This window comes from Oncorhynchus masou, chromosome 23, assembly GCF_036934945.1.
Source record: "Oncorhynchus masou masou isolate Uvic2021 chromosome 23, UVic_Omas_1.1, whole genome shotgun sequence".
Lineage (NCBI taxonomy): Eukaryota > Metazoa > Chordata > Actinopteri > Salmoniformes > Salmonidae > Oncorhynchus > Oncorhynchus masou.
Genome location: NC_088234.1, coordinates 19,661,324 through 19,682,447, shown reverse-complemented (window position 1 = coordinate 19,682,447; position 21,124 = coordinate 19,661,324). Strand labels below are relative to the sequence as shown.

Genomic DNA, 21,124 nt, shown 5'->3' with positions numbered 1-21,124 from the left:
GATCTAGTGCCGTACATATCATTCCTGGTATATCTAGTGCTGTACATATCATTCCTAGTAGATCTAGTGCTGTACATATCATTCCTAGTAGATCTAGTGCTGTACATATCATTCCTAGTAGATCTAGTGCTGTACATATCATTAATATTAGATCTAGGGCTGTACATATCATTAATAGCAGATCTAGTGCCGTACATATCATTCCTGGTATATCTAGTGCTGTACATATCATTCCTAGTAGATATAGTGCTGCGCATATCATTCCTAGTAGATCTAGTGCTGTACACATCATTCCTAGTAGATCTAGTTCTGTACATATCATTAACAGCAGATCTGATGCCGTACATATTATTCCTAGTAGATCTAGTGCTGTACATATCATTCCTAGTAGATCTAGTGCTGTACATATCATTCCTAGTAGATCTAGTGCTGTTCATATCATTGCTAGTAGATCTAGTGTAAATTCATCCAGTGTAGATAGATTGCATTTGGCTTCTGTTCCAGTGCAATTTGAGTTACTATTGGATTCTTCTTGATTTCTTGTTGTTCATTCTGTTACTACATCATTAGGAGCTTGTAACACAAGCTTTTCACTGCATCCGCTATAACATCTTGCAAACTGTGTATGTGACCAATCAACTTTAAGTTGATAACAGTATTGTAGTGTTATGTGCATCTGAGGCTACTGCCCAGATCAGTCTCTGCTCCCCACCATCAGTAGAATGAAGTTACCCCAACACACTGATCCAAGATGTTCAGTTTCCATTATTCCCCCTAATGCTTCTGTTTAAAATCGAGGAAGAGATAAACTGATCTTAAATCTGTGCCTAAGGGGCCATCATCTCGCCAGGCATCTTTTCATCCCCCCTCTGGTGGTCTATGGCGGAACTACACCAGGCACTTGTTGACGAAAGATAGCCCATCCAGTGGTTGTCGTTGGTTAATCATTTATATATTTGCACATTGATTTCTCCCTCAGCTTGATGCTTGACTAATCCATGGTGACAGTTTATCTCAGTCTGATGGATGTGACAGAGTCGGTAAGCACATACATAGCAGAATAAATAGGATGTGAACCAGCGAGCAGCCAACATAGCTGCATCTCAGGTCTTAGTGTGACACCTATGGACAAGGCATTGGACAAGACAGCCGTGTAATTATGTGTCGATACAAAGGAGTGTGCTGGATACACAGAGTAAATCTGGACTAAGGAGTGTGGAGATTGATAGCAAGCCATGTTGATGTGTCTCTATCCCTCCCCATCTCACGGCCCCCTGCGGGTAGAGCTATCTGCCTGCCTGTTTTAGCTAGGTACCACGCTGGGTGATGTACAGCTCTGTGTGGGTAGGAGAGAGAGAAACTTTTTGACTTTGTCTTTACTGTCACGCCCTGACCTTAGAGCTCCTTATTTATTCTCTAGGTTTGGTTAGGTCAGGGTGTGACTCGGGTGGGAAAATCTAAGTTTTCTATTTCTTTGTTGTTTTACAGAGAGTGGTTCCCAATCAGAGGCATCTGTCTATCGTTGTCTCTGATTAGGGATCATATATAAATTGACATTTTCTGACCTGACGGAACTGTTCACTTTCGATTTGTTATTTTTGTTTGAGTGTTTCTTGTAAATAAATATCATGAACACACAGAGAGAGAGAGAGAGAGAGAGAGAGAGAGAGAGAGAGAGAGAGAGAGAGAGAGAGTGGGAGAGAGAGAGAGAGAGAGAGAGAGAGAGAGAGAGAGAGAGAGAGAGAGAGAGAGAGAGAGAGAGAGAGAGAGAGAGAGGGGGAGAGAGAGAGAGAGAGAGAGAGAGAGAGAGAGAGAGAGAGAGAGAGAGAGAGAGAGAGAGAGAGAGAGAGAGAGAGAGAGAGAGAGAGAGAGAGAGAGAGAGAGAGAGAGAGAGAGAGAGAGAGAGAGAGAGAGAGGGGGAGAGAGAGAGAGACAGAGGGGGAGAGAGAGAGAGAGAGAGAGAGAGAGAGAGAGAGAGAGAGAGAGAGAGAGAGAGAGAGAGAGAGAGAGAGAGAGAGAGAGAGAGAGAGAGAGAGAGAGAGAGTCTGGTAATAGAGTCGGTCTGAAAAGAGGGTCACTGTATTCCTAATCAGATAAGGGGCCTCGTTGCCACTGACAGAGGGAGAGATAGGGGAGAGGGGTAGGAGGGAGGAGAGATAACGACGTGGTAGGATAGAGATAGGAAAAGAAGATGGGTGAGGAAAAAGAAAAGATGGGGACTGTGTAGATAGAGGAGATGAGGGTAGAGAGATTCTGAAGGAAACGGAGAAAGAGCCGACCAGACAAAGAGAGAGATAGTGTGATGAATGTGAACATGAGTGACAGAGCGGAGGAGGGGGTTGGTAGAGAGAGTTGGTGACTCTGTAGTTAGAGAGAAGAGACAGGAGAGAGACTTGTTAGGAAGTGGAGAGATGGCGAGACAGATAGAGGAATGGAGGAAGGGATGGGGGAGCACATTATCCACTATAGTAGCCTAAAAGCACAATCAATGGATTTATGCCCCCAAAAAGTACAGTGAAGTGTTCTTAAATGTCCTTGTCTTTTGTTAGTCATCTTTATCAGACAATTCCCACTGAAATGGAATGTGCTGAGTGTGCTTTTATGTGCCTTTTGTACATTTACGTGTCCTTGCCTATGTGCGCTTTCTTTCAGTGTTTGTGTGTGTGTGGGGGGGGGGGAGTAGTTTTTTATACTGTCGTAGCTCTCCAGGCTTTATGAGCCCCATATAATGTAATGTTCGGTAGCCTGCCAACACCCCTGTCCACTGAGTATCACACTGATCCTTAGGGCTACACACATACACAGACAAACAAAGACACACACACACACACAAACCTGTCTGTTGAACAGCACTGATCCTTATAGGGCTGCAAGAAGGCCTGCAGGAAATATTGTTAATACGGAGCAGTGACCTCACCATCAGCACACTGTACAACATTATCAAACCTACTGGAAATGATCAGTAGCACTGTACAACATTATCAAACCTACTGGAAATGATCAGTAGCACTGTACAACATTATCAAACCTACTGGAAATGATCAGTAGCACTGTACAACATTATCAAACCTACTGGAAATGATCAGTAGCACTGTACAACATTATCAAACCTACTGGAAATGATCAGTAGCACTGTACAACATGATCAAACCTACTGGAAATTATCAGTAGCACTGTACAACATTATCAAACCTACTGGAAATGGTCAGTAGCACTGTACAACAATATCAAACCTACTGGAAATGATCAGTAGCACTGTACAACATTATCAAACCTACTGGAAATGATCAGTAGCACTGTACAACATTATCAAACCTACTGGAAATTATCAGTAGCACTGTACAACATTATCAAACCTACTGGAAATGATCAGTAGCACTGTACAGCATTATCAAACCTACTGGAAATTATCAGGAGCACTGTACAACATTATCAAACCTACTGGAAATGATCAGTAGCACTGAAGACTAATGACAAAAGAAAGTTCAATATCGAAGGTATGGCTTTGGAGTTAGACAAAATATAGAGACATTTAAATGGTAGTTCAAGACAAAAGATAAGGATGTCAGTAAGACAAAAGATGACATGTTGAAGGTAGACGACAACACTGCTGGCCTTTAAAAGCAGCAGCAGCTGCTGTCTTTAGGTTTGTCATTTAGTGACGAACAGGTGCAGTGAATAGAGTCAAGGCTCTAATTCAATTCTAGCAGCTTTTCAGAGAGAGAAGGGGAAAGACAGACAGACAGACAGACAGACAGACAGACAGACAGACAGACAGAGAGCGGGAGAAAAAGAAAGAGAGAGAGGGAGAGAGAGAGGGAGAGAGAGAGGGAGAGAGAGAGGGAGCGAGAGGGATATAAAGAGAGAGAGAGCGGGAGAGAGGGGATAGAAAGAGAGCGAGAGCAGGAGAGAGATAGGGCAGGAGAGAGAGAGAGAGAGAGAGAGAGAGAGAGAGAGAGAGAGAGAGAGAGGAGAAGGAGAGAGGGAGTCAGAGAGAGAGAGGAGAAGAAGAGAGGGAGTCAGAGAGAGAGACCGAGAGGTGGAGGGAGGGAGAGAGAGAGACATGGGAGAGAGAGAAACAAAGACACATAGAGAGGAAAAATGTAGATAAAAAGTGTGTATGTGTGTGCATGCGCATGTATGTGTGGTCCTCAGGTATTGACTGCCCTATACTGTATCATCAGAAGACATTAAACACCAACACATAGAAATCTGTATGTTTCAGATAACTTGTTATCACACCACCACCACCGTCACCTCACACACAGACACTCAATCACAGAGAAGAATAGCACATTCGCTCTCACAATCTCTTTGTTCACAAACACTCACACTCTCCATCACACTGGAAAGCACATTCACTCACTCAATGTCTATGACACACACAAACACGCACACACACACACACACACACACACACACACACACACACACACACACACACACACACACACACACACACACACACACACACACACACACACACACACACACACACACACACAAACATCCATGTGAACCAACAAACTGTCTCCAGCAGAGCAACAATATGAGATGAGAGGGAAAGAGGGAGGGAGAGAGAGACAGAGAGAGGGAGATGGAGAGAGAGTGAGAGAGAACGTGAGGGAGAAAGAAACAATAAAACGTGAGACAGAAAGAGAGAGAGTGAGAGGCATAGAATGCGAGAGAGGTAGAGAATGAGAGCGAGGGAGAGTGAGGAGAGGTTACAGGAGCAACCAGGACGCTCAAGATTCCATTTGAAATTGGGTGTCTGTCCATGTCCAGGGCCCCCTGGAGATGCAGAGTTTATTTATTTATTGTCCTGATGAGAATGAAAATAAAAGTCAGGGGAGGTTCTCTTCTGCACTGTTCAACCAATCCAGTAAATGTGGAGGGGGATTTAAGTGTCGCCTTTAACGTACAGAAAAGGAAGTCGCGTTCCATTTCCCCTAAACACCAAAACATACAGTGAGAGGAGAGGGTAGATGAGAGGGTAGAGGAGAGGTTAAAGATGGTAGAGGAGAGGTCAGAGAGGGTAGAAGGGGGAGAGGAGAGGGTAGAGGAGAAAGCAAAGAGGGTAGAGGAGGGAGAGGAGAGTGTAGGGTAGGGTAGAGGAGAGGTTAGAGAGGGTAGAGCGGGGAGAGGAGAGAGTAGTGGGTGGAGGGGTAGAAGAGAGGGTAGAGGAGAGGTTAGAGAGTGTAGAGGAGAAAGAGAAGAGGATAAAGGGGTGGTGAGGAGAGGGTAGAAAAGAGGGTAGAGGAAGGAGAAGAGAGGGTAGAGGAGAGGGTAGAGGAAGAAGAGAAGAGGGTAGAGGAGTGGGTAGAGGAAGTAGAGGAGAGGGTAGAGAGGGTAGAGGAAGGAGGGGAGAGGTTGAGAAGAGGGTAGAGAAAAGGGTAGAGGAGGAAGAAGAGAGGGTAGAGAAGAAAGAGGAGAGGGTAGAGGAGGGAGGGGAGATGGTAGAGGAAGATGATGAGAGGGTTTAGGAAGGAGAGGAGAGGGCAGAGGAAGGAGTGGAGGGGGTAGAGGAGAGGGTAGTGGAAGAAGAGGAGAGGGTAGAGGAAGAGGAGGAGAGGGTAGAGGAGAGGGTAGAGGAAGAATAGGAGAGGGTAGAGGAAGAAGAGGGGAGGGGAGAGGAGAGGAGAGTGTAGAAGAAGAAGAGAAGAGGGTAGAGGAAAAAGAGGAGGGGTAGAGGAAGAAGAGGAGAGGGTAGAGGAAGAAGAGGAGAGGATAGAGGAGAGGGTAGAGGAGGAAGAGGAGAGGGTAAAGGAAGAAGAGGAGAGGGTATAGGAAGAAGAGGAGAGGGTAGATTAGAGGTTAGAGGAAGAAGAGGATAGGGTAGACGAAGAAGAGGAGAAGGTAGAGCAAGAAGAGGAGAGGTTGGAGGAAGAAGAGGAGAGGGTAGATGACAGGGTAGAGGAATGAGAGGAGAGGGTAGAGGAGAGGGTAGAGGAAGGAGAGAAGAGTGTAGAGGAGTGGGTAGAGGAAGTAGAGGAGAGGGTAGAGGAAGGAGGGGAGAGGTTGAGAAGAGGGTAGAGAAAAGGGTAGAGGAGGAAGAAGAGAGGGTAGAGAAGAAAGAGGAGAGGGTAGAGGAGGGAGAGGAGATGGTAGAGGAAGATGATGAGAGGGTTTAGGAAGGAGAGGAGAGGGTAGAGGAAGGAGTGGAGGGGGTAGAGGAGAGGGTAGAGAAAGAAGAGGAGAGGGTAGAGGAAGAGGAGGAGAGGGTAGAGGAGAGGGTAGAGGAAGAATAGGAGAGGGTAGAGGAAGAAGAGGAGAGGCAAGAGGAGAGTGTAGAAGAAGAGGAGAAGAGGGTAGAGGAAAAAGAGGAGGGGTAGAGGAAGAAGAGGAGAGGGTAGAGGAAGGTGAGGAGAGGGTAGAGGAGAGGGTAGAGTCAAGGAGAGAAGAGGGTAGAGGAGTGGGTAGAGGAAGAGGAGGAGAGGGTAGAGGAAGAAGATGAGAAGGTAGAGCAAGAAGAGGAGAGGGTAGAGGAAGGAGAGGAAAGGGTAGAGGAGAGGGTAGAGGAAGGAGAGAAGAGGGTAGAGGAGTGGGTAGAGGAAGTAGAGGAGAGGGTAGAGGAAGGAGGGGAGAGGTTGAGAAGAGGGTAGAGAAAAGGGTAGAGGAGGAAGAAGAGAGGGTAGAGAAGAAAGAGGAGAGGGTAGAGGAGGGAGAGGAGATGGTAGAGGAAGATGATGAGAGGGTTTAGGAAGGAGAGGAGAGGGTAGAGGAAGGAGTGGAGGGGGTAGAGGAGAGGGTAGAGAAAGAAGAGGAGAGGGTAGAGAAGAGGAGGAGAGGGTAGAGGAGAGGGTAGAGGAAGAATAGGAGAGGGTAGAGGAAGAAGAGGAGAGGGGAGAGGAGAGTGTAGAAGAAGAAGAGAAGAGGGTAGAGGAAAAAGAGGAGGGGTAGAGGAAGAAGAGGAGAGGGTAGAGGAAGAAGAGGAGAGGATAGAGGAGAGGGTAGAGGAGTGGGTAGAGGAAGTAGAGGAGAGGGTAGAGGAAGGAGGGGAGAGGTTGAGAAGAGGGTAGAGAAAAGGGTAGAGGAGGAAGAAGAGAGGGTAGAGAAGAAAGAGGAGAGGGTAGAGGAGGGAGAGGAGATGGTAGAGGAAGATGATGAGAGGGTTTAGGAAGGAGAGGAGAGGGTAGAGGAAGGAGTGGAGGGGGTAGAGGAGAGGGTAGAGAAAGAAGAGGAGAGGGTAGAGAAGAGGAGGAGAGGGTAGAGGAGAGGGTAGAGGAAGAATAGGAGAGGGTAGAGGAAGAAGAGGAGAGGGGAGAGGAGAGTGTAGAAGAAGAAGAGAAGAGGGTAGAGGAAAAAGAGGAGGGGTAGAGGAAGAAGAGGAGAGGGTAGAGGAAGAAGAGGAGAGGGTAGAGGAGAGGGTAGAGTCAAGGAGAGAAGAGGGTAGAGGAGTGGGTAGAGGAAGAGGAGGAGAGGGTAGAGGAAGAAGATGAGAAGGTAGAGCAAGAAGAGGAGAGGGTAGAGGAAGGAGAGGAAAGGGTATAGGAGAGGGTAGAGGAAGGAGAGAAGAGGGTAGAGGAGTGGGTAGAGGAAGTAGAGGAGAGGGTAGAGGAAGGAGGGGAGAGGTTGAGAAGAGGGTAGAGAAAAGGGTAGAGGAGGAAGAAGAGAGGGTAGAGAAGAAAGAGGAGAGGGTAGAGGAGGGAGAGGAGATGGTAGAGGAAGATGATGAGAGGGTTTAGGAAGGAGAGGAGAGGGTAGAGGAAGGAGTGGAGGGGGTAGAGGAGAGGGTAGAGAAAGAAGAGGAGAGGGTAGAGAAGAGGAGGAGAGGGTAGAGGAGAGGGTAGAGGAAGAATAGGAGAGGGTAGAGGAAGAAGAGGAGAGGGGAGAGGAGAGTGTAGAAGAAGAAGAGAAGAGGGTAGAGGAAAAAGAGGAGGGGTAGAGGAAGAAGAGGAGAGGGTAGAGGAAGAAGAGGAGAGGATAGAGGAGAGGGTAGAGGAGTGGGTAGAGGAAGTAGAGGAGAGGGTAGAGGAAGGAGGGGAGAGGTTGAGAAGAGGGTAGAGAAAAGGGTAGAGGAGGAAGAAGAGAGGGTAGAGAAGAAAGAGGAGAGGGTAGAGGAGGGAGAGGAGATGGTAGAGGAAGATGATGAGAGGGTTTAGGAAGGAGAGGAGAGGGTAGAGGAAGGAGTGGAGGGGGTAGAGGAGAGGGTAGAGAAAGAAGAGGAGAGGGTAGAGAAGAGGAGGAGAGGGTAGAGGAGAGGGTAGAGGAAGAATAGGAGAGGGTAGAGGAAGAAGAGGAGAGGGGAGAGGAGAGTGTAGAAGAAGAAGAGAAGAGGGTAGAGGAAAAAGAGGAGGGGTAGAGGAAGAAGAGGAGAGGGTAGAGGAAGAAGAGGAGAGGATAGAGGAGAGGGTAGAGGAGGAAGAGGAGAGGGTAAAGGAAGAAGAGGGGGAGGGTATTGGAAGAAGAGGAGAGGGTAGATTAGAGGTTAGAGGAAGAAGAGGATAGGGTAGACGAAGAAGAGGAGAAGGTAGAGCAAGAAGAGGAGAGGGTGGAGGAAGAAGAGGAGAGGGTAGAGGAAGAGGAAGAGGAGGAGAGGGTAGAGTAGAAGTTAGAGGAATAAGAGGAGAGGTTAGAGGAAGAAGAGGATAGGGTAGTGGAAGAAGAGGAGAGGGTAGAGGAAGAAGAGGAGAAGGTAGAGGAAGAAGAGGAGAGGGTAGAGGAGGAGGAGGAGGAGAGGGTTGAGGAAAAAGAGGACAAGGTTGAGCAAGAAGATGAGAGGGTGGAGGAAGAAGAGGAGAGGGTAGAGGAAGAGGAGGAGAGGGTAGAGTAGAAGTTAGAGGAGGAGAGGGTAGAGGAAGAAAATGAGAGGTTAGAGGAAGAAGAGGAGAAGGTAGAGGAAGAAGAGGAGAGGGTAGAGGAAGAAGAGGAGAGGGTAGAGGAAGAAGAGGAGAGGGTAGAGGAAGAAGAGGAGAAGGTAGAGGAAGAAGAGGAGAGGGTAGAGGAAGAAGAGGAGAAGGTAGAGTAGGAAGAGGAGAGGGTAGAGGAAGAAAAGGAGAGGGTCGAGGAGACGGTAGATGTAGAAGAGGAGAGGGTAGAGGAAGAAGAAGAGAGGGTAGAGGAAGAAGAGGAGAGGGTGGAGGAAGAAGAGGAGAGGGTGGAGTTAGAAGAGGAGATGGTAGAGTTAGAAGAGGAGAGGGCAGAGGAAGAAGAGGAGAGGGTTGAGGAGGTAGAGGTAGAAGGGGAGATTGTATATGAGAGGTTAGAGGAAGAAAAGGAGAGGGTAGAGGAAGAAGAGGAGAGGGTAGAGGAGAGTGTAGAAGAAGAAGAGAAGAGGGTAGAGGAAGAAAAGGAGGGGTAGAGGAAGAGGAGGAGAGGGTAGAGGATGAAGAGGAGAGGGTAGAGGAAGAAGAGGAGAGGATAGAGTAGAGGTTTGAGGAAGAAGAGGCGAGGGTAGAGGAGAGGGTAGAGGAAGAAGAGGAGAGGGTAAATGAAGAAGAGGAGAGGGTAGAGGAAGAAGAGGAGAGGGTAGATTAGAGGTTAGAGGAAGAAGAGGCTATGTTAGAGGAAGAAGAGGAGAAGGTAGACCAAGAAGTGGAGAGGGTAGACAAGAAGTGGAGAGGGTAGAGGAAGAGGAGGAGAGGGTAGAGTAGAAGTTAGAGGAAGAAGAGGAGACGGTAGAGGAGAGGGTAGAGGAAGAAAATGAGAGGTTAGAGGAGAGGTTAGAGGAAGAAGAGGATAGGGTAGAGGAAGAAGAGGAGAAGGTAGTGGAAGAAGAGGAGAGGGTAGAAGAGGAAGAGGAGAGGGTAGAGGAAGGGGAGGAGAAGGTAGAGTAGAAGTTAAAGGAAGAAGAGGAGAGGGTAGAGGAGAGGTTAGAGGAAGAAGAGGATAGGGTAGAGGAAGAAGAGGAGAGGGTAGAGGAAGAAGAGGAGAGAGTAGAGGAAGAAGGGGAGAGGGTAGAGGAAGAAGAGGAGAGGGTAGAGGAAGAAGAGGAGAGGGTAGAGGAGAAGGTAGAGTAAGAAGAGGAGAGGGTAGAGGAAGAAGGGGAGAGGGTAGAGGAAGAAGAGGGAAGAGGAAGAATAGTAGAGGGTAGAGTAGAGGTTAGAGGAAGAAGAGTAGAGGGTAGAGGAAGAAGAGGATACGGTAGAGGAGAGGCTAGACGAAGAAGAGGATAGGGTAGAGTTAGAAGAGGAGAGGATAGAGGAAGAAGAGGAGAGGGAAGAGGAAGAAGAGGAGAGGGTAGAGGAAAAAGAGTCAGGTGTAGAGGAAGAAGAGGAGAGGGTAGAGGAGAGTTTAGAGGAAGAAGAGGAGAGGGTAGAGTAGAGGTTAGAGGAAGAAGTGGCGAGGGTAGAGGAGAGAGTAGAGGAAGAAGAGGAGAGGGTAAAGGAAGAAGAGGAGAGGGTAGAGGAAGAAGAGGAGAGGGTAGAGGAAGAAGAGGAGAGGGTAGAGGAAGAATAGGAGAGGGTAGAGGAAAAAGAGGAGAGGGTAGATGAAGAAGAAGAGAAGGTAGAGAGAAGACAAAGAGGAGAGTGTAGAGTTAGAAGATGAGTGGTTAGAGGAAGAAGAGGAGAGGGTAGAGGAAGAAGAGGAGATGGTAGATGAGAGGTTAGAGGAAGAAGTGGAGAGGGTAGAGTTAGAAGAGGAGAGGGTAGAGGAAGAAGAGGATAGGGAAGAGGATGAAGAGGAGAGAGTAGAGTTAGAAGATGAGAGGGTAGAGGAAGAAGATGAGAGGGTAGAGGAGAAGGTAGAGGAAGAAGAGATTATGGTAGATGGGAGGTTAGAGGAAGAAGAGCAGAGGGTAGAGGAATAAGAGGAGAGAGTAGAGGAAGAAGGGGAGAGGGTAGAGGAAGAAGAGGAGAGGGTAGAGGAAGAAGAGGAGAGGGTAGATTAGAAGGTAGAGTAAGAAGAGGAGAGGGTAGAGGAAGAAGAGGGAAGAGGAAGAATAGTAGAGGGTAGAGTAGAGGTTAGAGGAAGAAGAGTAGAGGGTAGAGGAAGAAGAGGATACGGTAGAGGAGAGGCTAGACGAAGAAGAGGAGAGGGTAGAGTTAGAAGAGGAGAGGATAGAGGAAGAAGAGGAGAGGGAAGAGGAAGAAGAGGAGAGGGTAGAGGAAGAAGAGTCAGGTGTAGAGGAAGAAGAGGAGAAGGTAGAGGAGAGTTTAGAGGAAGAAGAGGAGAGGGTAGAGTAGAGGTTAGAGGAAGAAGAGGCGAGGGTAGAGGAGAGAGTAGAGGAAGAAGAGGAGAGGGTAAAGGAAGAAGAGGAGAGGGTAGAGGAAGAAGAGGAGAGGGTAGAGGAAGAAGAGGAGAGGGTAGAGGAAGAATAGGAGAGGGTAGAGGAAAAAGAGGAGAGGGTAGAGGAAGAAGAAGAGAAGGTAGATGAGAGGGTATAGGATGAAGAGGAGAGGGTAGAGGAAGAAGCGGATAGGGAAGAGGAAGAGGAGGAGAGGGAAGAAGACGAAGAGGAGAGGGTAGAGGAAGAAGAGGAGAGGGTAGAGGAAGAATAGGAGATGGTAGATGAGAGGTTAGAGGAAGAAGTGGAGAGGGTAGAGTTTGAAGATGAGAGGGTAGAGGAAGAAGATGAGAGGGTAGAGGAGAAGGTAGAGGAAGAAGAGGATATGGATGATGAGAGGTTAGAGGAAGAAGAGCAGAGGGTAGAGGAAGAAGAAGAGAGAGTAGAGGAAGAAGGGGAGAGTGTAGATGAAGAAGAGGAGAGGGTAGAGTTAGAAGAGGAGAGGATAGAGGAAGAAGAGGAGAGGGAAGAGGAAGAAGAGGAGAGGGTAGAGGAAGAAGAGTCAGGTGTAGAGGAAGAAGAGGAGAGGGTAGAGGAGAGGTTAGAGGAACAAGAGGGGAGGGTAGAGGAGAGAGTAGAGGAAGAAGAGGAGAGGGTAAAGGAAGAAGAGGAGAGGGTAGAGGAAGAAGAGGAGAGGGTAGAGGAAGAAGAGGAGAGGGTAGAGGAAGAAGAGGAGAGAGTAGAGGAAGAATAGGAGAGGGTAGAGGAAAAAGAGGAGAGGGTAGAGGAAGAAGAAGAGAAGGTAGAGGAGAGGGTATAGGATGAAGAGGAGAGGGTAGAGGAAGAAGAGGATAGGGAAGAGGAAGAGGAGGAGAGGGAAGAAGACAAAGAGGAGAGGGTAGAGGAAGAAGATGAGAGGGTAGAGGAAGAATAGGAGATGGTAGATGAGAGGTTAGAGGAAGAAGTGGAGAGGGTAGAGTTTGAAGATGAGAGGGTAGAGGAAGAAGATGAGAGGGTAGAGGAGAAGGTAGAGGAAGAAGAGGATATGGTAGATGAGAGGTTAGAGGAAGAAGAGCAGAGGGTAGAGGAAGAAGCAGAGAGAGTAGAGGAAGAAGGGGAGAGGGTAGATGAAGAAGAGGAGAGGGTAGAGTTAGAAGAGGAGAGGATAGAGGAAGAAGAGGAGAGGGAAGAGGAAGAAGAGGAGAGGGTAGAGGAAGAAGAGTCAGGTGTAGAGGAAGAAGAGGAGAGGGTAGAGGAGAGTTTAGAGGAAGAAGAGGAGAGGGTAGAGTAGAGGTTAGAGGAACAAGAGGGGAGGTTAGAGGAGAGAGTAGAGGAAGAAGAGGAGAGGGTAAAGGAAGAAGAGGAGAGGGTAGAGGAAGAAGAGGAGAGGGTAGACGAAGAAGAGGAGAAGGTAGAGGAGAGGATAGAGGAAGAATAGGATACGGTAGAGGAAGACGAGGAGAGGGAAGAGGAAGAAGAGGATAGGGTAGAGGAAGAAGAGGTGAGTGTAGAGGAAGAAGAGGAGAGGGTTGATGAAGAAGAGGAGAGAGTAGAGGAAGAAGGGGAGAGGGTAGAGGAAGAAGAGGAGAGGGAAGAGGAAGAAGAGGATAGGGTAGAGGAAGAAGAGGCGAGTGTAGAGGAAGAAGAGGAGAGGGTAGAGGAGAGTTTAGAGGAAGAAGAGGAGAGGGTAGAGTAGAGGTTAGAGGAAGAAGAGGCGAGGGTAGAGGAGAGGGGTGAGGAAGAAGAGGAGAGGGTAAAGGAAGAAGAGGAGAGGGTAGAGGAAGAACAGGAGAGGGTAGATTAGAGGTTAGAGGAAGAAGAGGATAGGGTAGACAAAGAAGAGGAGAAGGTAGAGGAGAGGATAGAGGAAGAATAGGAGAAGGTAGAGGAAGAAAAGGAGAGGGTAGACGAGAAGGTAGAGGAAGAAGAGGAGAGGGTAGAGGAAGAAGAGGATGAGGTAGAGGATGAAGAGGAGAGGGTAGAGGAAGAAGAGGAGAGGGTAGAGTTAGAAGATGAGAGGGTAGAGGAAGAAGAGGAGAGGGTAGAGGAAGAAGAGGAGATGGTAGATGAGAGGTAAGAGGAAGAAGAGGAGAGGGTAGAGGAAGAAGAGGATAGGGAAGAGGAAGAAGAGGAGAGGGAAGAGGAAGAATAGGAAAGAGTAGAGTAGAGGGTAGAGGAAGAAGAGGTGAAGGTAGAGGAAGAAGAGGAGAGGGTAGAGGAAGAAGAGGAGAGGGTAGAGGAGAGGTTAGAGGAAGAAGAGGATAGGGTAGAGGAAGAAGAGGAGAAGGTAGAGGAAGAAGAGGAGAGGGTAGAGGAAGAAGAGGAGAGGGTAGAGGAGGAAGAGGAGAGGGTAGAGGAGGTAGAGGAGGAGGTTGAGGAAGAAGAGGTGAGGGTAGAGGATGAAGATGAGAGGGTAGAAGAAGAAGAGGAGAGGATAGAGTAGAAGGTTAGAGGAAGAATATGATATGGTAGAGGAAGAGGAGGAGAAGGTAGAGCAAGATGAGGAGAGGGTGGAGGAAGAAGAGGAGAGGGTAGAGGAACAGGAGGAGAATGTAGAGTAGAAGTTCAAGGAAGAAGAGGAGACGGTAGAGGAGAGGGTAGAGGAAGAAAAGGAGAGGTTAGAGGAGAGGTTAGAGGAAATAGAGGATATGTTAGAGGAAGAAGAGGAGAAGGTAGAGGAAGAAGAGGAGAGGGTAGAGGAGAGGGTAGAGGAAGAAAATGAGAGGTTAGAGGAGAGGTTAGAGGAAGAAGAGGATAGGGTAGAGGAAGAAGATGAAAGGGTAGAGGAAGAAGAGGAGAGGGTAGAGGAATAAGAGGAGAGAGTAGAGGAAGAAGGGGAGAGGGTAGAGGAAGAAGAGGAGAGGATAGAGGAAGAAGAGGAGAGGGTAGATTAGAAGGTAGAGTAAGAAGAGGAGAGGGTAGAGGAAGAAGAGGGAAGAGGAAGAACAGTAGAGGGTAGAGTAGAGGTTAGAGGAAGAAGAGTAGAGGGTAGAGGAAGAAGAGGATACGGTAGAGGAGAGGCTAGACGAAGAAGAGGAGAGTGTAGAGTTAGAAGAGGAGAGGATAGAGGAAGAAGAGGAGAGGGAAGAGGAAGAAGAGGAGAGGGTAGAGGAAGAAGAGTCAGGTGTAGAGGAAGAAGAGGAGAAGGTAGAGGAGAGTTTAGAGGAAGAAGAGGAGAGGGTAGAGTAGAGGTTAGAGGAAGAAGAGGATGGTATCGCGCCGTCCCAACCTTCGCTCTCTCTCCCCCGCTACTCTCTCCTCTTCCATCCTATCATCTCTTCCCTCTGCTCATACCTTCTCCAACCTTTCTCCTGAGTCTGCCTCCTCAACCCTCCTCTCTTCCCTTTCTGCATCCTTTGACTCTCTATGTCCCCTATCCTCCAGGCCGGCTCGGTCCTCCCCTCCCGCTCCGTGGCTCGATGACTCATTGCGAGCTCACAGAACAGAGCTCCGGGCAGCCGAGCGGAAATGGAGGAAAACTCGCCTCCCTGCGGACCTGGCATCCTTTCACTCCCTCCTCTCTACATTTTCCTCCTCTGTCTCTGCTGCTAAAGCCACTTTCTACCACTCTAAATTCCAAGCATCTGCCTCTAACCCTAGGAAGCTCTTTGCCACCTTCTCCTCCCTCCTGAATCCTCCTCCCCCCCTCCTCCCTCTCTGCAGATGACTTCGTCAACCATTTTGAAAAGAAGGTCGACGACATCCGATCCTCGTTTGCTAAGTCAAACGACACCGCTGGTTCTGCTCACACTGCCCTACCCTGTGCTCTGACCTCTTTCTCCCTCTCTCTCCAGATGAAATCTCGCTTCTTGTGACGGCCGGCCGCCCAACAACCTGCCCGCTTGACCCTATCCCCTCCTCTCTTCTCCAGACCATTTCCGGGGACCTTCTCCCTTACCTCACCTCGCTCATCAACTCATCCCTGACCGCTGGCTACGTCCCTTCCGTCTTCAAGAGAGCGAGAGTTGCACCCCTTCTGAAAAAACCTACACTCGATCCCTCCGATGTCAACAACTACAGACCAGTATCCCTTCTTTCTTTTCTCTCCAAAACTCTTGAACGTGCCGTCCTTGGCCAGCTCTCCCACTATCTCTCTCAGAATGACCTTCTTGATCCAAATCAGTCAGGTTTCAAGACTAGTCATTCAACTGAGACTGCTCTTCTCTGTATCACGGAGGCGCTCCGCACTGCTAAAGCTAACTCTCTCTCCTCTGCTCTCATCCTTCTAGACCTATCGGCTACCTTCGATACTGTGAACCATCAGATCCTCCTCTCCACCCTCTCCGAGTTGGGCATCTCCGGCGCGGCCCACGCTTGGATTGCGTCCTACCTGACAGGTCGCTCCTACCAGGTGGCGTGGCGAGAATCTGTCTCCTCGCCACGCGCTCTCACCACTGGTGTCCCCCAGGGCTCTGTTCTAGGCCCTCTCCTATTCTCGCTATACACCAAGTCACTTGGCTCTGTCATAACCTCACATGGTCTCTCCTATCATTGCTATGCAGACGACACACAATTAATCTTCTCCTTTCCCCCTTCTGATGACCAGGTGGCGAATCGCATCTCTGCATGTCTGGCAGACATATCAGTGTGGATGACGGATCACCACCTCAAGCTGAACCTCGGCAAGACGGAGCTGCTCTTCCTCCCGGGGAAGGACTGCCCGTTCCATGATCTCGCCATCACGGTTGACAACTCCATTGTGTCCTCCTCCCAGAGCGCTAAGAACCTTGGCGTGATCCTGGACAACACCCTGTCGTTCTCAACCAACATCATGGCGGTGGCCCGTTCCTGTAGGTTCATGCTCTACAACATCCGCAGAGTACGACCCTGCCTCACACAGGAAGCGGCGCAGGTCCTAATCCAGGCACTTGTCATCTCCCGTCTGGATTACTGCAACTCGCTGTTGGCTGGGCTCCCTGCCTGTGCCATTAAACCCCTACAACTCATCCAGAACGCCGCAGCCCGTCTGGTGTTCAACCTTCCCAAGTTCTCTCACGTCACCCCGCTCCTCCGCTCTCTCCACTGGCTTCCAGTTGAAGCTCGCATCCGCTACAAGACCATGGTGCTTGCCTACGGAGCTGTGAGGGGAACGGCACCGCAGTACCTCCAGGCTCTGATCAGGCCCTACACCCAAGCAAGGGCACTGCGTTCATCCACCTCTGGCCTGCTCGCCTCCCTACCATTGAGGAAGTACAGTTCCCGCTCAGCCCAGTCAAAACTGTTCGCTGCTCTGGCCCCCAATGGTGGAACAAACTCCCCTCACGACGCCAGGACAGCGGAGTCAATCACCACCTTCCGGAGACACCTGAAACCCCACCTCTTCAAGGAATACCTAGGATAAGATAAGTAATCCTTCTCACCACCCCCCCCCCTTAATGATTTAGATGCACTATTGTAAAGTGGCTGTTCCACTGGATGTCAGAAGGTGAATTCACCAATTTGTAAGTCGCTCTGGATAAGAGCGTCTGCTAAATGACTTAAATGTAAATGTAAATGTAAATGCTTAAATGTAAGAGGCGAGGGTAGAGGAGAGAGTAGAGGAAGATGAGGAGAGGGTAAAGGATGAAGAGGAGAGGGTAGAGGAAGAAGAGGAGAGGGTAGAGGAAGAAGAGGAGAGGGTAGAGGAAGAAAAGGAGGGGTAGAGGAAGAGGAGGAGAGGGTAGAGGATGAAGAGGAGAGGGTAGAGGAAGAAGAGGAGAGGATAGAGTAGAGGTTTGAGGAAGAAGAGGCGAGGGTAGAGGAGAGGGTAGAGGAAGAAGAGGAGAGGGTAAATGAAGAAGAGGATAGGGTAGAGGAAGAAGAGGAGAGGGTAGATTAGAGGTTAGAGGAAGAAGAGGCTATGTTAGAGGAAGAAGAGGAGAAGGTAGACCAAGAAGTGGAGAGGGTAGACAAGAAGTGGAGAGGGTAGAGGAAGAGGAGGAGAGGGTAGAGTAGAAGTTAGAGGAAGAAGAGGAGACGGTAGAGGAGAGGGTAGAGGAAGAAAATGAGAGGTTAGAGGAGAGGTTAGAGGAAGAAGAGGATAGGGTAGAGGAAGAAGAGGAGAAGGTAGTGGAAGAAGAGGAGAGGGTAGAAGAGGAAGAGGAGAGGGTAGAGGAAGGGGAGGAGAAGGTAGAGTAGAAGTTAAAGGAAGAAGAGGAGAGGGTAGAGGAGAGGTTAGAGGAAGAAGAGGATAGGGTAGAGGAAGAAGAGGAGAGGGTAGAGGAAGAAGAGGAGAGAGTAGAGGAAGAAGGGGAGAGGGTAGAGGAAGAAGAGGAGAGGGTAGAGGAAGAAGAGGAGAGGGTAGAGGAGAAGGTAGAGTAAGAAGAGGAGAGGGTAGAGGAAGAAGGGGAGAGGGTAGAGGAAGAAGAGGGAAGAGGAAGAATAGTAGAGGGTAGAGTAGAGGTTAGAGGAAGAAGAGTAGAGGGTAGAGGAAGAAGAGGATACGGTAGAGGAGAGGCTAGACGAAGAAGAGGATAGGGTAGAGTTAGAAGAGGAGAGGATAGAGGAAGAAGAGGAGAGGGAAGAGGAAGAAGAGGAGAGGGTAGAGGAAAAAGAGTCAGGTGTAGAGGAAGAAGAGGAGAGGGTAGAGGAGAGTTTAGAGGAAGAAGAGGAGAGGGTAGAGTAGAGGTTAGAGGAAGAAGAGGCGAGGGTAGAGGAGAGAGTAGAGGAAGAAGAGGAGAGGGTAAAGGAAGAAGAGGAGAGGGTAGAGGAAGAAGAGGAGAGGGTAGAGGAAGAAGAGGAGAGGGTAGAGGAAGAATAGGAGAGGGTAGAGGAAAAAGAGGAGAGGGTAGATGAAGAAGAAGAGAAGGTAGAGAGAAGACAAAGAGGAGAGTGTAGAGTTAGAAGATGAGTGGGTAGAGGAAGAAGAGGAGAGGGTAGAGGAAGAAGAGGAGATGGTAGATGAGAGGTTAGAGGAAGAAGTGGAGAGGGTAGAGTTAGAAGAGGAGAGGGTAGAGGAAGAAGAGGATAGGGAAGAGGATGAAGAGGAGAGGGTAGAGTTAGAAGATGAGAGGGTAGAGGAAGAAGATGAGAGGGTAGAGGAGAAGGTAGAGGAAGAAGAGATTATGGTAGATGGGAGGTTAGAGGAAGAAGAGCAGAGGGTAGAGGAATAAGAGGAGAGAGTAGAGGAAGAAGGGGAGAGATTAGAGGAAGAAGAGGAGAGGGTAGAGGAAGAAGAGGAGAGGGTAGATTAGAAGGTAGAGTAAGAAGAGGAGAGGGTAGAGGAAGAAGAGGGAAGAGGAAGAATAGTAGAGGGTAGAGTAGAGGTTAGAGGAAGAAGAGTAGAGGGTAGAGGAAGAAGAGGATACGGTAGAGGAGAGGCTAGACGAAGAAGAGGAGAGGGTAGAGGAGTGGGTAGAGGAAGAGGAGGAGAGGGTAGAGGAAGAAGATGAGAAGGTAGAGCAAGAAGAGGAGAGGGTAGAGGAAGGAGAGGAAAGGGTAGAGGAGAGGGTAGAGGAAGGAGAGAAGAGGGTAGAGGAGTGGGTAGAGGAAGTAGAGGAGAGGGTATAGGAAGGAGGGGAGAGGTTGAGAAGAGGGTAGAGAAAAGGGTAGAGGAGGAAGAAGAGAGGGTAGAGAAGAAAGAGGAGAGGGTAGAGGAGGGAGAGGAGATGGTAGAGGAAGATGATGAGAGGGTTTAGGAAGGAGAGGAGAGGGTAGAGGAAGGAGTGGAGGGGGTAGAGGAGAGGGTAGAGAAAGAAGAGGAGAGGGTAGAGAAGAGGAGGAGAGGGTAGAGGAGAGGGTAGAGGAAGAATAGGAGAGGGTAGAGGAAGAAGAGGAGAGGGGAGAGGAGAGTGTAGAAGAAGAAGAGAAGAGGGTAGAGGAAAAAGAGGAGGGGTAGAGGAAGAAGAGGAGAGGGTAGAGGAAGAAGAGGAGAGGATAGAGGAGAGGGTAGAGGAGGAAGAGGAGAGGGTAAAGGAAGAAGAGGGGAGGGTATTGGAAGAAGAGGAGAGGGTAGATTAGAGGTTAGAGGAAGAAGAGGATAGGGTAGACGAAGAAGAGGAGAAGGTAGAGCAAGAAGAGGAGAGGGTGGAGGAAGAAGAGGAGAGGGTAGAGGAAGAGGAAGAGGAGGAGAGGGTAGAGTAGAAGTTAGAGGAATAAGAGGAGAGGTTAGAGGAAGAAGAGGATAGGGTAGTGGAAGAAGAGGAGAGGGTAGAGGAAGAAGAGGAGAAGGTAGAGGAAGAAGAGGAGAGGGTAGAGGAGGAGGAGGAGGAGAGGGTTGAGGAAAAAGAGGACAAGGTTGAGCAAGAAGATGAGAGGGTGGAGGAAGAAGAGGAGAGGGTAGAGGAAGAGGAGGAGAGGGTAGAGTAGAAGTTAGAGGAGGAGAGGGTAGAGGAAGAAAATGAGAGGTTAGAGGAAGAAGAGGAGAAGGTAGAGGAAGAAGAGGAGAGGGTAGAGGAAGAAGAGGAGAGGGTAGAGGAAGAAGAGGAGAGGGTAGAGGAAGAAGAGGAGAAGGTAGAGGAAGAAGAGTAGAGGGTAGAGGAAGAAGAGGAGAAGGTAGAGTAGGAAGAGGAGAGGGTAGAGGAAGAAAAGGAGAGGGTAGAGGAGACGGTAGATGTAGAAGAGGAGAGGGTAGAGGAAGAAGAAGAGAGGGTAGAGGAAGAAGAGGAGAGGGTGGAGGAAGAAGAGGAGAGGGTGGAGTTAGAAGAGGAGATGGTAGAGTTAGAAGAGGAGAGGGCAGAGGAAGAAGAGGAGAGGGTTGAGGAGGTAGAGGTAGAAGGGGAGATTGTATATGAGAGGTTAGAGGAAGAAAAGGAGAGGGTAGAGGAAGAAGAGGAGAGGGTAGAGGAGAGTGTAGAAGAAGAAGAGAAGAGGGTAGAGGAAGAAAAGGAGGGGTAGAGGAAGAGGAGGAGAGGGTAGAGGATGAAGAGGAGAGGGTAGAGGAAGAAGAGGAGAGGATAGAGTAGAGGTTTGAGGAAGAAGAGGCGAGGGTAGAGGAGAGGGTAGAGGAAGAAGAGGAGAGGGTAAATGAAGAAGAGGAGAGGGTAGAGGAAGAAGAGGAGAGGGTAGATTAGAGGTTAGAGGAAGAAGAGGCTATGTTAGAGGAAGAAGAGGAGAAGGTAGACCAAGAAGTGGAGAGGGTAGACAAGAAGTGGAGAGGGTAGAGGAAGAGGAGGAGAGGGTAGAGTAGAAGTTAGAGGAAGAAGAGGAGACGGTAGAGGAGAGGGTAGAGGAAGAAAATGCGAGGTTAGAGGAGAGGTTAGAGGAAGAAGAGGATAGGGTAGAGGAAGAAGAGGAGAAGGTAGTGGAAGAAGAGGAGAGGGTAGAAGAGGAAGAGGAGAGGGTAGAGGAAGGGGAGGAGAAGGTAGAGTAGAAGTTAAAGGAAGAAGAGGAGAGGGTAGAGGAGAGGTTAGAGGAAGAAGAGGATGAGGTAGAGGAAGAAGAGGAGAGGGTAGAGGAAGAAGAGGAAAGAGTAGAGTAGAGGGTAGAGGAAGAAGAGGTGAAGGTAGAGGAAGAAGAGGAGAGGGTAGAGGAAGAAGAGGAGAGGGTAGAGGAGAGGTTAGAGGAAGAAGAGGATAGGGTAGAGGAAGAAGAGGAGAAGGTAGAGGAAGAAGAGGAGAGGGTAGAGGAAGAAGAGGAGAGGGTAGAGGAGGAAGAGGAGAGGGTAGAGGAGGTAGAGATAGAAGAGGAGATGGTATAGTAGAGGTTAGAGGAAGAAAAGGAGAGGGTAGAGAAAGAAGAGGAGAGGTTAGAGGAGAGGGTAGAAGAAGAAGAGAAGAGGGTAGAGGAAGAAGAGGAGGAGGTTGAGGAAGAAGAGGTGAGGGTAGAGGATGAAGATGAGAGGGTAGAAGAAGAAGAGGAGAGGATAGAGTAGAAGGTTAGAGGAAGAATATGATATGGTAGAGGAAGAGGAGGAGAAGGTAGAGCAAGATGAGGAGAGGGTGGAGGAAGAAGAGGAGAGGGTAGAGGAACAGGAGGAGAAGGTAGAGTAGAAGTTCAAGGAAGAAGAGGAGACGGTAGAGGAGAGGGTAGAGGAAGAAA

General features: G+C 49.0%; 1 pseudogene; it reads left to right on the top strand.

Moving 5' to 3' along the window:
• LOC135510075 (golgin subfamily A member 6-like protein 22) overlaps window positions 1–20,738 on the top strand; it is a 36,940-nt pseudogene extending 16,202 nt beyond the window's left edge.
• Window positions 20,739–21,124: the final 386 nt, after the last annotated feature.